The following is a 16840-nucleotide window of genomic DNA, read 5'->3' on the forward strand; positions in this document are numbered from 1 at the left end:
GACGTTTCGTGGTATACGTAAATTCGTGGATCGCTGATAACAAAAAAAAAAAAAAAAAAAATTCAGATACATAATTCGTTGATTTGTTTTTGATTTAGGAGATCATATAACCTCCTTGGTTTAATCAATAATAAAACAAACAAAAAAGAAGGAATTCATTGAAAAAGTTTTGAATTGTCAAAATCCTCGCTTGGTCATTTTAGGTTAAAGTGTTCATTGAAAATTTCTATTACAATAATGGACAAAGACAACTAATTATTTGTTTGTTTTACAATTTATAAATGCTTGTCGGAATTCTATAAGGCAATCAAAACTTAATGATTGAAAGCTCATTTCCCTAATCACGATATAATAAACAGTCATATAAGTAAAAGGTGTGAAAATAAATGTTCCTGTCATAAACAATATTACCTACGGGCAATATCCCCGTACTTAATCCTATTGATTTTCAATCACTAGTAAACCAAACTATGACACGGTAATTAACAACTTGCAGTTATTTTCCATGAACAGTTTTAATCAATTTTAAAAAGTAAATTATCACTGATATTCGATATATTTATTATTGATTTAATTAAACTACTTGTATCTTCTTTCAATAAAAAAAAAACACGTGTTATGTTACAATGTTTATCGCTAGTCAACACTATACTAGAACTGCATAGCATAACCGGAAATAAACATCCGACTCCATACACATTTATCGGGATTATTCTTCGTTGAATTCTTAAATTCGTGGTTCGTTGTGACCCACGAAACCCACGAAAATTGGTATACCACGAATAAAATGAATCCACAGTATATGTGAAAGAAGAAAACGCGGTACACAATTTCAACTCTATTCATTTTGTAAAATAGAGTTTTAGCTGTTGTTAAAATGCAAGGACAATAGAAATAATCAGACATATCAAACAATAAAAAGACCACATTGATTACCAACTGTTGACTTCTCTAAACGAGAAGAACGAACAGCGATCGCTTAATACAATTAACAACGAAGGTTTTCCAGATGATTTGGTTCAGTCACAAAATGTAAGTCTCAATAGTTAGTTTCTGCTCTTCATGGTATGGTCGGTTTTATGCTAACCAGTATAGTGATTATTTAAACTCTTTTGAATTGTATTTGGATGAATAGTTTACAAATAAGATGAACAAGTCTTAAATATTTTAAAAAACATAAGCTAAACATCTGGTTGACAGTTCTATTATGACAAACGGGAAAAGTAAAAACGTAAAAAAAAAAACCCAACTCAACTCAAAATGGATTCGATAATGTGATGTTTACATCAATTTACTTGTTTTTCATAGTTTCATATTCATGCGTAGACAGGCTTGCAAATGTATGATCGATTATACTTGTTATGGACTGTTCAACCTTTCATAATAATTTCCTGTCAATTAAGGGAATGATTAATTGTCTTTGGAGCACTGAACAATATTTTCAAAATAATAACTCCTCAACTTTGATTTTGAAAATATCGCAATTAACAGAAACGCTTTAATAATGTCATAAAGCTAACCGATGTTATTATAGACCATTATTAAAAAAAAACAAAATAGTCGGACATAGTCCTCTGATTTAATATGTCTCTACAATGCTGTTATATGATAAGATTCAATATTTTAATGTATTACATTTTGGTAGCGCTCGTCATACAGCAATTCAATAGTAAAAAAACAAGGGGGGGGGGGGTGTCTTTGTTTACTATGAATTTAATACGGTGTGAATATATGTATCTGTTCTGGACCATACAAGGGTACTTAACCATACGTGCACGACATACTCGTTTAATATTAACGAGCTGGACCATATGAATATTTAGACTATCAGGTATTTGTCTTCATACATGTAAGAACACACTTTATTTTCTCCGAACGTATAATCGCCTTTAGTTTGTCGACTTTTTCGTCTGTAAGTAGAACTTTATTTTCTAAGTGGTTAGATATTATTTCAGAAACGAAATCTTCTTATCTGTATTGATATTCATTGAATTATTGTGTTCTTGCTCCTATTCATACGATTTTCCTATGATTGTAAGATAGTATGAATAGAAACAAGAGCACATTATTACACTTTATTTCTTTTTGAAAATAATAAGGCAATTTTTAATAATTTAAACACCAAAATAATTAAAAAAGAAGAAAAAGGGTTTTCGATAACCAATATTCCTTTGATTTACGCAACAAGCTTCTTGCTAAATAGATTTATGATATATTTTTTAAAGTTATTTTCCAAAGGCGCCATATTGCGTTTAGTAAGAACAAAGTAATACGCGTATGGTTTAATTGCGCACATGATCTGGAACATATCCATGTATGATTATAAATATGTTGGCCTGTCGAAGCCCTTTATTGCTGATTATATAATATAGCTTTATTGCTGAAGAACATATGGTGACCTCTGTTACATCTACATATATTTGTCTCATTGCAATCATGCCACTTATAATGTTTATGTCTGTATATGTGTTACAAGGTTTGTACTCACATTCTGCTATTAACAGCCACTAGGTTCCCAATTATAGTACGATATCCATATATGTAGCACTTGCATTACTGTTGAGTCTTTTGTAGACTAAACACACGTCTGGCGTCAGTACAAAATTTAATCCTGGTATCTATGTTTATATTCAAAGACCTTGGAACTAATTATTTTTTGTATTTGTGTAATGCTGAATTGATAAAGTAAAGTATAATTTATGTCTTTGTTGCTTTGGAGATATGAGTTTTGCTTGTAAGAAGATCATTCCAATTTATTAATGCCATTTATTCACGCAGATGTCATACTCATGCACTGAATAAAAGTGAAAAACCTTGCAAACTTGACATATGCTTTGAAGGTGACAAGCTGGACTTGATTATGTTTGTTCTTCTACAATGTATATTGTGTGCAAGTTGCAGTCTAACAGGCTAGGTAAACAGTTATCAAAAGTACCAGGATTATAATTTAGTACGCCAGACGCGCGTTTCGTCTACATAAGACTCATCAGTGACGCTCATATCAAAATATTTATAAAGCCAAACAAGTACGAAGTTGAAGAGCATTGAAAAGATTTCAACCGTATTAATTCTTAATTCAATCAACAGAAGTATTTTTTCAGCCATTGTTGTGAAAGCTCTTCAATGAATGCATATATGTACTTTCATGAACTGACAAAATTGTGCCATATAACTGAGCAAAATTAAATTAGAATTAGCTCAACACGTGTGTATTTTGATATTTATTGGTATATTTTATTTCAATAAAAACTGAGACACTAAATTAATTTTAATTCAAATAAAAAATTAACCGACAGGGCAACTTTAAATCATTACATCTGTTAAAAGAGACAAAGCTTTCCAAACAACATATTAACAAAAAGTAAATGTTTTCGTAGCTGAAAATCCCGATTTGAAATAATAAACGTTGATTTTTATACTGTGCTATGTAACTCTGAAATGTTATCGAGTGTAATTATATACTCGTTGTGATGATGCATAAAACTTACACATAAAACATTGGATAAAAAATAATATTTTGTATGTTAATATTTTAGTAATTCAGTAATCCCGAATTTATTTGAGTGTTAACTTTGCAAGTCTGATGCAATCTTTGAATTTATGATCGTCGTGATGATGCATACTATGTACTGTCATACAGAAGACTATAACGCTTCGAATAAGAAAACAACCGTGATATGCTTTCTATTTCTTGGACTCATCTATGTAAAAGTAGTACCCTTAAGTTATTCAAAAGAAGTATTGTTCTCTCTCTATGTTTTTCCAGGTTTATATCTTTTGTTTATTCATCTTGTTACCGATGATATCGATTCAGGGGTGTTACATATGACTTGCACCTGCGGTACACAGTGATTTGCAACAAAGAAAAAAATAAAATGTTTTAAAAGAATTGTATTAGTAAGAAATTTGATCGTATATACTCTAACAGATCTTTGAAATACTGAAAATCAAAATCTGTTGATATTTTCACATATGAATGTTGAAATCTGAAAAAAAGAAATTTGTGATTTTGTTTTATTTTTAAAACCTTCATTTTATTTTACTTGAATGGAGAGTTGTCTCATTGGCATTCGTACCACATCTTTGTATATATACATATATACATACTGTTTGACAAATGGCAGTTCTTCCTTTTTTGCTGTTGTTGAGATTTCAAAAACATCTTTATTGTGCTTCTGGTACATGGTCAATAAACACTAAACATAATGGTTAATGTTACTATATATATATTATTAACTCAATCTATATTTAATGGATAGTTTTATTGTTTAATTAAAAAATCACTTTAACGTTTATATCTATGTTGGGTCCTCTACTGGAAATAAGATTTAATTTATCTTATTTAAATTATGACAAGATGTATCCTTTTTGAGTAATGATAATTGTCGTTATCAGATTATTCCTGCATTGTTCGCTTGACCTTGAGTGTACATTTGCATATTCGATCACCTAACCTATATCATTCATATTGTGACTACAAAAGCGTGGTTTGTTTCAAAAAGAATGATCAAGTTAAACTTCAGCCACAACTGAAAAACTAACGAAATCACAGGGAAAAAAAAACATTTCCCAGACGCCGAAAAGAAATTAAACCTGATCAAGTTTACATTTTTCGTTTATTTACCATTTACAAAATGTTGCTATTGAATGTGTTTTCTTGATCTGAGTATGTATGTATTGTTAACAATGTGTCGTTACTTCAAACATTGCTCAACGCTTTAAAAAGTCAAACATTCAATGTTTGTTTTTCCGTTTTAGAAGCAGAACAACATCAGTATCATGCACCCAATGTGCTGACACATATAATTGATGAGGTAATTTGTAAACTAAACTTGCTGTCATAAAATTTGTTAAAACATTGCGAGATACTATCCTCATGCATAGATAACATTAGTCAAAATTTGCATACCTCTTAAGAATTGTTTTGTCTTTCATTGTCTGTAACTTCGTGATTCGTCCAATTGTTTTGGTTGAAGTGCCACTGATAAGTCTTTGTAGACGAATTGCACGTATGGTGTATTTAACAAAAGTGTGTATATAAGAACAATTAATTTCTTTGGTAATATTATTTCAACAACTTCACGACAATATAGGTCTGCGATTAAAACAAATACTCTTTACAGACTTGATTCCGGGTTGACCTCGTCATCGGTGGAATATTTAGTCGATTGCATTATTTAATGTGTGTCTTGTTCTGAATATGTATGGACTATTAACGATTGAACGATACTCGAAATTCTATAAATGTGTCTAATAATTTTATGGATTGTTTGCCTTTACATATAGAAAAGTGCCTGTAATTAAAACTGCTTTGTTTCTCAGCTTTATGTCTCAAATATTCTATTTATTGTCAATAAAGTATTATTATATTACGATATTATCTGATTATTATTCCTGCATTGTTCAACTGACCTAGAAAATTACATTCGCATCTTCGACCACTCGAGTTGCACCATTTACATTGTAATTACAGAGGGTATGGGTTGTTATTCAGAGCATGATCAGATTCAACATTATTCTAACGAAATTACAGACATTATTTTTTTCCCAGATGCCGAAAAAAAAGTTTACATTTTTTGTTTATTTAACATTTACTAAAGAAGAAGCACGAAAGATACCAAAGGGACAGTCACACTCATAAATCGACAACAAACTGACAACACCATGGCTAAAAAATGAAAAAGACAAACAAACAATAGTACACATGACATAACATAGAAAACTAAATAATAAACAACACGAACCCCACCAAAAAACTAGGGGTGATCGTTGGTGCTCCGGAAGGGTAAGCAGATCCTGCTCCACATGTGGCACCCGTCGTGTTATGTGATAACAAATCCGGTAAATAGTCTAATTCGGTAGGTCACATTCATGAAAGGGAAGGGGATTGTAGTTACGACGTAAGGAACATAGCCGATATCATTTGTGAAACGGTTATTCCATAACGGTCAACCAACTCTGATGGCGTCCGTAAAATTTACGAAGGGATGATTGCAACTTCACCATTTGGAGCTCATGGTTTAATAGCTTCCTTGTGAGCAGCAAACCCTCTATCAAGAAAATCATGATAGGAAATGCAAGCACGGGAATATCGTATCAATTGGGAGATATATACCCCGTATGCAGGTGCTGCTGGAATGTTGCTACTTAGAAATGGAAAGTTCACAATTGGAAAGCTGAAATCATCTCTTTTGTCGTAAAGTTTTGTTTTCAACCGAACCTCATTGTCAATTTCTAGATGTAAGTCAAGATACGAGGCCGACTTAACTGTATCTGTAGTATCCTTTATCTCTAGTTCGATTGGATAGATGCGTTCCACATAGTCACCAAATTTTGAATTATTTAGTGAAAAAAACAGCATCTATATAGCGGAAAGTAGATTTAAAGGATATCGCTAACTTCTTATCTTTCTTCCTAAGAAGTTCCTGCATGAAGTCAGCTTCATAATAATAAAGAAACAAGTCGGAAAGTAGAGGGGCACAAAAATGTTGCTATTTAATATGTTTTCTTTATCTGAATATGTATATAATGTTTACAATATGTCGTTACTCTAAACACTCTAAAACTGTCAAACAATTAAATGGTTTGTTCTTCTTTTTCAGATGCAGAACATCATCAGTATCCTGTACTCAAAGTGCTGACACATATAAATGATGCTGTCATAAAATTGTTAAAACATTGCAAAAGACACTATCCGCGTGCACAGATTACATAAGCAGACTTTGCATAACTCTTGGACGAAATTGCTGTTTTTCAATGTTTTTAATTCCGGCGGTGATTTGGTATTCAAACTGTTTTGATTTATGTGCCACTGATGAGTCTATGTAGATGAAATGCACGTATGGTGTACTAAACAAAATTGTGTATATAAGAACACTTAATGTCTTTGGTAATTTCATTTCAACAACTTTGCGATAATATAGGTCTGCGATTAAAACAAATACTCTTTACAGACTTTATTCCTGATTGACCCCGATATCAGTGGAATATCTAGTCGATTGCATTATTTCATGTGTGTGTCTTGTTCTGAATATGTATGAAACATTAACAATTAAACGATACTCGAAATCTTATACATCAGTCAAAATTTAATGAATTGTTTGCTTTTACGTATAGAATGAATAGTGCCTGTTATCAAAACTGCTTTTGTTTCTCAGCTTTATTTCTCAAAGGTTCTATTCATTGTCAATAAGGTATTATGATATTAGAATATAACCTTATTATGATTCCTCTAGTGTTCGACTGACCTAGAGTTTACATCTTCGATTACTCGAGTTGTACCATTTATAATGTTATAACAGAAGTTATGTATGTTATTCAAAAGCATGAAGTTCAATTTTAATCAGCCACAACTGCGAAACAAACAAAATAATAGAACAAAAAAACATTTGAATTAATGACCAATGTTTGCAAGTTCAAAATGCAAATATATTTCAATCCAAAAAATTAGACTTTTTCAAGAGTGTCTACATAATGGGCAGAAGACCACCCTATGTTGATATATTGAAAAACAGAAGTGACAGAGCTGCAATATGTAAGATCCGTATAAGCGCTCATATACTGATGATTGAAAGAGGGAGACATCTAAATATTCCCAGAAATGAGAGATACTGCTCTGTATGTAATTCTGGTCAAATTGAAAATGAAAAACATTTTCTTTTACATTGTGAAAAATACTCAACTAAAAGGGACATATTTTACCATAAAGTTTCAAATATAATCGTTGATCCTACAAAATTTCAAAAACATGAAAATAATATAATCTTTTTATTAAATAATAATTCATACACAATCCTAAAATTGACTTCCTCTTTCATCTCGGACAGTTTGAACCTGCGTAAAGCAGAACAAACTCTATAAAATTGTCAATATGTCTAATTCATAATCATTGTTTATAATATTACATATTGTAACGATAACCGAGCGGTCAGGCTTTGGTGTTAACTGTAAATATTGGAACTCTTAGTGTGTTGCTATAAGAATGGAATATATGAACTAAAGTTATAACTGGCGACTCTTCTTTGGTAACGTGGTTCTCTGGTATCGTGGTATTCGGGTAGATCTACAGTTGGTTCTGTATAGGTTTTGTGGTACGTTGTGGTATTCTGATAGATCTTAGTTTGGTTCCGTTTAGGTTTTTGTAAGAATAACAAACTCGTCGAATAAAAATCAACTTTTATTTACATGCAATAAATATCAGCAATTCGTACACATAATAAATAACTTAAGTAGCAGTATTCTAGTTTAACAAATAAATACCTTACTTTTATATTAGAATATCGTAAAGAAAATGGATAGCGGAACTATAATACATAAATACCTAGAAAGTTTACGAACAAGATAGTTTGGTAATCGGCAAATGGTAACGGAAATTCAATGTCAAAAGATAACGTTTCTCTCGAGAAGTAATTCTCTAAATACAACTTGTTATGGAACTAACAAGTCCTAACAAGCCAACATTATACGGAAATAGTCTGGTTATTTCTGGTTATTTAATCGCTTGGAATTAGCGTGTGTCACTTGCCCAGGGTAAAGTCGTACTGAGCCTTCTCCTTTCTCTCCTCAGTATTTATACTTAGGTAAACCATTTACCGAAATGGTAAACCATTTACCGAAATGCTTTACCATTTACCATTTCGGCTTACCATTTACCAGTGGTGAAAAATACCTAAACTACCAAAACCGGAATTGGTAATTACCAAAATAATGTTCGGAACGATTGGTAAACGTTTATGTACTTCATTTGATATGAACAATCGAGGGGAGTTCCGAATATAAATTCAAAACATGGACGTTAAGAATAATAAAAAGTTAACAATGTTTACACAAAGTTGTACAAGAAATATAAAATAAAAAACAGTCAATAAACGGTAAGGTTTTAACAACATCCTCACACAATTTTAGGGAAAACAAGTTCCATTTCAAAGAACCCCCATTTTGTTACACTCTCCCCACCTTTGAAAAATAATGTTTGCCCTCAAACATGAATAGCCATTCCCTAAAATTTAAAACAAGTTCTCCAATATTTTTCATTAAAATATTCTATAGCATACATATTCAAAATTATAAAACAATATTTGATCAAATATAAATACAATCTTCTGAGTGTACATTGTTCATTTTCATCTTCCCGCAAAGTTTGAGGCTTCCGCACAGTTCTTTATGATCTTTTAATTTTGTAAATGTTCATATAGCACCAACATTTCTTCTTCACATGACGATTGTTCATAAAACACGAGTTCTGTTTATTTTAACGAATGTTTATAGAGCACAGACATATCTTCTTCACTTGACAAATGTTCATAAAACACCAACACATCTTCTCATTACGAAAGTTCATAAAATACTAGTTCTGCTTATTTTAACAAATGTTTATGTAGAGCACTGACAAATCTTCACTTGACGTTCTAGACGAATGTTCATTAAGCAGCAACACTTCTTCTTCTCGTTATGCATGTTCTCGCATCAGAAATAATTCTGTGTATTCTGAAAAATGTTTATAGAGCACCATCAAATATTCTCTGCGGGACAAATGTTCATATAGCGCTATTTTACAAATAATTTTCCTGAAAACACATTACATATTACACAACAATCAATAAATGTTAACAATATCAATAAAAATCTGAAATAAATTGACACTTAATTAAAAAAAAAACTATTTCCCTTATCCAATATAGGCCCTACACATGGACTTTTATCTATAAAAATCAAACTCAATAATCATTGATACAAGTATATCTATGTCAGCAATAATGAGACACGATACCGAGTATTTATTAGACTGTGTTGGTAATACAGCAGTCCCATCGGCATAACTACGCTTCCATTAGTCATGCAGGGGTATCCCACTACGTGTATTGGTTAACACTGTCTTCACAATCTTGGACATGGTATTATTCATGGATGAATAACAAATAATAAAAAAAACTACCCACATACAATGGACCTGGTATCAATCAAACAATTTAATTCTATGTCAAAAACATTGACAATTACATATAAACTATCAGAATATTTTTATCTGACTCAATTTTTCAAAATTATTGGACTCTCCTATAAATCATAATTAGTCTCAGCTAAAACTTGGTACTCAGTTTCAGTTACTAATAGTTTCCCCGACCAGTCATTTGGTCTACCACTTTTATTTCTTGGAATTAAAAATTGTTATTTCTGTTATATTAAATTTTTGAAAGACGACCTGAAATGTCATCAAATTGTTCAGACAAATCCCTATCTAAATCAAAATTATTATATATTTATTTACAGCACGGACTGGCTTAGTGTCGTAATTTACGTCTATTGTTTTGGAAGGCTTCATACTCCAGAGCTACTTGAATGGCGTTATCAATATTTTTTGCTTTGGCCTGGAAAATAGCCCATTCCATGTCAGCATCATTTAGAGAATCAATAAAACAATCACGTGCTAAATAATCCCTAACTTCCATTGGAGCTGATGGATACGCTAATCTTACAAGGCGTTTTATGTCTTGGCCTAATACAGGTATTTGTTCCGTGCGACCGCGTATTTTACTTTTCATTTGCGCCCGGTACATTTCTGCTTGGTTTTCTGGTTGAAAACGTGATGCTAAAGCGGCAGTCAGTTGTACAAAATTGGTCCGCATCTCTGGTCTTAAATTGGTTAAAATACTTTGGGCGGTACCTCTTAAGCTAGTAGCTAATTCTAAAGCTTTCTCTAGGTCAGACCATTTATTAATTGCTGCAATTAATTCAAACTGAACTAAATAGTCTTCCCAATTAGTCTCTCCATCACAAAGTACTGGTTTCTTTTTGTAATAGTTTTTATTTTGTAAGTTTATATCATAATCACGGTCAAAATTTGGTTTATTGCTAATGCCAGAATAATTTAAATTACTGGTCATTTCATCAGTACTGTGTTCATGGTCGGTCCTGTTAACCCCAACTCTGAATCGTCCGCGGGACGTCAAAGGTAATGCTTGGTACGTTGCCCCCAAATTATGGAGTACGCCCCGGTCCAATGCCCTAGGTAAATCCCCCGAATCCCATCTGGATTCACAAGACGTCGCGACTCGTCTTGTTTTCCCGGAGTCTCCCTCAGCAGAACCCTTTGCCTCAGCAGTACCCTCTGCTTCAGCATAACCCTCTGCTATAACAGTACCCGCTGCTATAGTAGAACCCTCTGCTTTCTGACTCCAAAACCCATACCTAGACCTGGCAGCATGGTTATAAAGAGTGCTTGACTCTTCACCAAGATTCTGTTTTACCGGCCACGTCGCATTTGGTTCCAAATGCACAACCGTTGCCCTATTTGAAACTTCCTTATTTTTCGCTTGGTCAATGGCCACTTTCGTTGATGGTGATAAACCTCCTGACAATGGCCTTTTGTCAGTATGATGTATACCATCCTTTTCGTATCTATCTGTATTCTCTTGTGAGGGCCATTGATCTTGGTTCACTCTTATGCTTATCTCTCCGGTCGGCGTCAGATCATGGAAAGTTTCACAGGACCGAGATCGGGGGAGTACTGGTCTACCCTGGGCAGTTAACCTAGGTGTTTCAAATCTATTTTCCGCGCTATCCATTTTACTTATTTTTATTTATGCCTTATCTTAAATATTATTAAACTTATTGTAAGAATATAAAAATGTAGGTACGTGCCTCCGCTGCCACCACTGTAACGATAACCGAGCGGTCAAGCTTTGGTGTTAAATGTAAATATTGGAACTCTTAGTGTGTTGCTATAAGAATGGAATATATGAACTAAAGTTATAACTGGCGACTCTTCTTTGGTAACGTGGTTCTCTGGTATCGTGGTATTCGGGTAGATCTACAGTTGGTTCTGTATAGGTTTTGTGGTACGTTGTGGTATTCTGATAGATCTTAGTTTGGTTCCGTTTAGGTTTTTGTAAGAATAACAAACTCGTCGAATAAAAATCAACTTGTATTTACGTGCAATAAATATCAGCAATTCGTACACATAATAAATAACTTAAGTAGCAGTATTCTAGTTTAACAAATAAATACCTTACTTTTATATTAGAATATCGTAAAGAAAATGGATAGCGGAACTATAATACATAAATACCTAGAAAGTTTACGAACAAGATAGTTTGGTAATCGGCAAATGGTAACGGAAATTCAATGTCAAAAGATAACGTTTCTCTCGAGAAGTAATTCTCTAAATACAACTTGTTATGGAACTAACAAGTCCTAACAAGCCAACATTATACGGAAATAGTCTGGTTATTTCTGGTTATTTAATCGCTTGGAATTAGCGTGTGTCACTTGCCCAGGGTAAAGTCGTACTGAGCCTTCTCCTTTCTCTCCTCAGTATTTATACTTAGGTAAACCATTTACCGAAATGGTAAACCATTTACCGAAATGCTTTACCATTTACCATTTCGGCTTACCATTTACCAGTGGTAAAAAATACCTAAACTACCAAAACCGGAATTGGTAATTACCAAAATAATGTTCGGAACGATTGGTAAACGTTTATGTACTTCATTTGATATGAACAATCGAGGGGAGTTCCGAATATAAATTCAAAACATGGACGTTAAGAATAATAAAAAGTTAACAATGTTTACACAAAGTTGTACAAGAAATATAAAATAAAAAACAGTCAATAAACGGTAAGGTTTTAACAACATCATCACACAATTTTAGGGAAAACAAGTTCCATTTCAAAGAACCCCCATTTTGTTACACTATTAATATATTCATTATTTTCAATACTTATTATGTTTGACCAACTATGTAATTGATATACCATGAGCCTTAACCATTTATTGTTGATGAGTTTGTGCTAATAAAATATTTGTATTTGTATTTGCCAGACGTTAAAAAGAAATTAAACCTGAACAAGTTTACATTTTGTGTTTATTTACCATTTACTAAATGTTGTTATTTGATGTGTTTTCTTGATCTGAATATGTATATAATGTTTACATAATGTCGTTACTCTAAACACTATAAAACTGTCAAACAATTAAATGGTTTATGTTTCCCTTTTAGAAGCAGAACATCATCAGTATCCTGCACTCTATGTGCTGCACGTATGATTAATGGAGTAATTTTCAGTAAACTTACTGTCATACAATTGTTAAAACATTGCAAGAGACATGATCATCGTGCATAGATTACATAAACCAGACCTTGCATAACTCTGAAACGAAACTGTTGTTTTTCAATGTCTTTAATTTAGTCAGTGATTTGGTATTTAAACTGTTTTGATTCTAGTGCCACTGATGAATCTTTGGAGACGATATGCACGTATGATGTACTAAAATATATTGTGTATACAAGAACACTTAATTTCTTTGGTAATATCATTTCATCAACTTTACGATAATAAAGGTCTGTGATTAAAACAAATACTCTTTACTGACTTGATTCCTGGCTGACCCCGTTATCAGAAGATATCTAGTCGATTGTGCTGTTTAATGTGTGTCTTGTTTTGAATATGTATGAAATATTTTCAATTGAACGATACTCGAAATCCTATAAATCAGTCAAACAATTTAATAGATTGTTTGCCTTTACATATAGAATGAAAAGAGCCTATAATCAAACCTGCTTTGTTTCTCAGCTTTATGTCTCAGATATTCTATTTATTGTCAATAAAGTATTATGATATTAGAATACAAAGGCTTTTTTTGTTTGATCATCCTAACAAAAGACTTTGTGATGTTAAAAGCAAATTAATTGTATTTTACACAATCCTTGGAGAGAAAATCAGTGAACGATATTTGTGCATCGAAGAAATATGAATTTTTGATTAATGTGATAGAAAAGCAGGAAGTTAGAAAAGAGTCATTATTTTATTTTTCAAATACAATGCACTGGTTCGCATTTGAAGAGCAAAATTGTAAAATTCGGTCAGTTTATACCCATATGCGGTAAAGCTTAGCGAAAGGTATTGCGACGTCATCAGTCAAACAAACTTTATTAGATTAACTCTTTAAGGAACGATCATTTTCATTGGTCAATTCAAACCTTCGACCACACACCTGCGAAAATAGAACACACGTACTATAACGTTGAATGGACTGATCAATATTCACGCAGCTGGTCAAGGTCGTTTAAAGCTTCCATCGTCGTATTTGCGTACATGATTGTGTTCTTGATTAAGCAATCACAATTCTAGCTTTTATAAATGTGCATGTGAAATTCATTGGTTTTATAATTTTCTGCAATTGATAGCTAATAAGTGATAAGTTGATATAATCTTGAAGGTTTATCGAAGTCTTGCCACTTGTGATGTGTCTATGATATCATGAACATGCAGTAATACAAAATAGAAAATTTGGTGTTTCAAGTACAATTTGTGTACTCGGAGTACTGAGTAAAGTTTTTTGACCGTAGCTCCTGGTCTCACTCCGTAAAGTTTTTGTTTATTTTTATTACCTTGATTTGTATCTTTTTACAATGAATTTGTTAGATTTGAACATCAGTAAAATACTGTTCTCTCTAGTATGCAACGAAAAACTCCCGCACCCGGAGAAGTCCTTCAGCTGGCTCCTAAACAAATATGTAACTAGTCCAGTGATAATGGACGTCATACTAAACTCCGAATTATACACAAGAAACTAAAATTAAAAATCATACAAGACTAACAAAGGCCAGACTTCTGACTTAGGACAGACGCAAAAATGCCGCGGGGTTAAACTTTTTATTTTGAGATTTCAACCCTCCCCTATACCTCTAGCCAATGTAGAAAAAAGAAACGTACAACAATAAGCATAGTAAAACTCAGTTTTAGAGAAGTCCGATGTCAGAATAGGTAAAAAAAAGAAACTCAACTAAATGACAATAATTCATAAATTGATTTAGACAAATATATGTGCGGTAAGGTCTTGGTTCCTATAAAAATACTAATGACAATATCGAAAAATAGGTAATGCAGCAGTATATACAAATTACTTATAACATGTCATAAGTCAGGAACCTGATGGTCAGTGGATATCGTTTGTTGATGTGGTACATCAGTGTTTCTTATTTCTCGTTTTTGATATAGATTAGACCGTTGGTGTCCCTGTTTGAATAGTTTTCCCCTAATCATTTCGGGGGCACTTATACCATGATTTCTTATATCTATTGTACGACCACATCTGATTGAATTGTAGTTGACAGTGATGCGTTAATGCATCCTAAAACTTACTAATACGATTAAAGGTCAAAATTTATCGGAGAAGAGTTGGAAGAAAACTTGATCAAAGTCATTGCCTTATACGCACGAATGTGTGATGTACTTTTATAAGTAACTATCAGAGGTGTTTAAAATCGCCACTTAACCAATTTACTTGACTGTTCGTTATCTATTTTGCTAGATTAAATTTGATTATCAAGCATAAATGAATCATTACATATAGCTATAGGTCGTGTTGCTTTATACTCTTGTGTCTGTTTAATGTATTGCTGGGTTATTTCTTTGCCTTTTTCTTTTGTTCAAATAAATAAAGGCAACAGTAGTATACCGCTGTTCGAATAACCCACCTTTTTCCGAAATATGATTTTGTGTCTGTTTAGTGTATTGTTGAGCTATTTCTTTGCCTTTTTTGTTTTGTTCAAATAAATAAAGGTAACAGTAGTATACCGCTGTTCGAATAACCTTCATCATGTCAAAACTATGATTTTGAAGTTGTTTCAGTTCTAGGGGACCGTATAACCAATAGTAGGATTTATATATTATATTTAATGATACAAAATAATAATTGCACATGTATACATTATACTGCAAAGTAATAATCTCTGTAATCGTTCTAATATCTTAAGTCAATTCTAGATTATGAAACAGAAGACAAATACAATGAACTTACTATCTCGAAATTTATGATATCTTAAATGATACCTGTTCGAAATAATATTATGCACTACACTTACTCCTGATACTTCAATTTTCCTAATATATCGAATATTGCTTAGCAGTTGTCTTGTAACTCCATACCAACGCATTATTGGTTGACCATTTGACCTACGTAAAGATTTTACTTCTAATTGTTTTCTTCATATCTTTGTCGTTTTTTAGAATCTAATGTTGACAAATATTTTATTATATCCAATAAATTGTTTACATACAAAAAGGAAGATGTGGCATGATTGTCAATTAGACAACTCTGCACAAGAGACCAAATGACAATGAATACAACTTTCTCCATTGGGATGGTTTTATGATACCTATAATGAGTTTATTCATAGAGCTTAAAATATTGTATGAACACTGGTTTGTTGTTGAATACTGTGACTTCGAGATGTATTTTTATTTTATGTAGTTGTATTGCAGTCTTTATAGTGTGTACACAACACATTCTTAAATGATAATTAATATGTTTATAAAACTAGTCTCAAGTAAGGTTAGACACCATATATAAACTCCTTTGTTCTTAAACTTTTTTTGAAATAATTTCAAATCAATTTGATTGTGTCGTTCTTATGTAAATTGATCACAATCACTTTGATTTTCAAATTATCGCGGTTATTATAACAAACTTTACATGAATAATGCTGTTATTTGTAAGCTTACCGGATGAAAGTTATTCTGAAACGTTTGCATTTTGGATTCACACGGAAATAAGCGAAATGCAATCATATTTGATTGATTTCTGCAACGCCTTTTTTTTCTTATTAGGACAAAAAAGGAAGAAAATAGAAGAAATGGGAATAATGAAGATTCAATATGCTGTAATAGATTAACTTGCTTTTTTGCAAATAAAAATTTCTTTTTTAATTAAAAATGTATATTGACTCGTGCTTATTTTCATCTATCATCTCTATAGAATCTGTCATGACTATAAATTCGGATTAATTTTCATTTATTTCTGATTTAGTTGAACTAATAATTCAAAATAAAGTCTAG

The 16840-nt window shown here is 32.1% G+C and overlaps 1 long non-coding RNA gene across 1 annotated transcript; it reads left to right on the forward strand.

Annotated features, from left to right (window-relative positions):
* On the forward strand, positions 1 to 7664 carry LOC143080705 (uncharacterized). The gene is made up of 2 exons (XR_012979773.1): positions 1 to 1032; positions 6603 to 7664. It is a non-coding gene; the product is annotated as an uncharacterized LOC143080705 (long non-coding RNA).
* Positions 7665 to 16840: the final 9176 nt, after the last annotated feature.

The sequence above is a fragment of the Mytilus galloprovincialis genome, chromosome 6, assembly GCF_965363235.1.
Source record: "Mytilus galloprovincialis chromosome 6, xbMytGall1.hap1.1, whole genome shotgun sequence".
In the NCBI taxonomy this organism is placed as follows: Eukaryota; Metazoa; Mollusca; class Bivalvia; order Mytilida; family Mytilidae; genus Mytilus; species Mytilus galloprovincialis.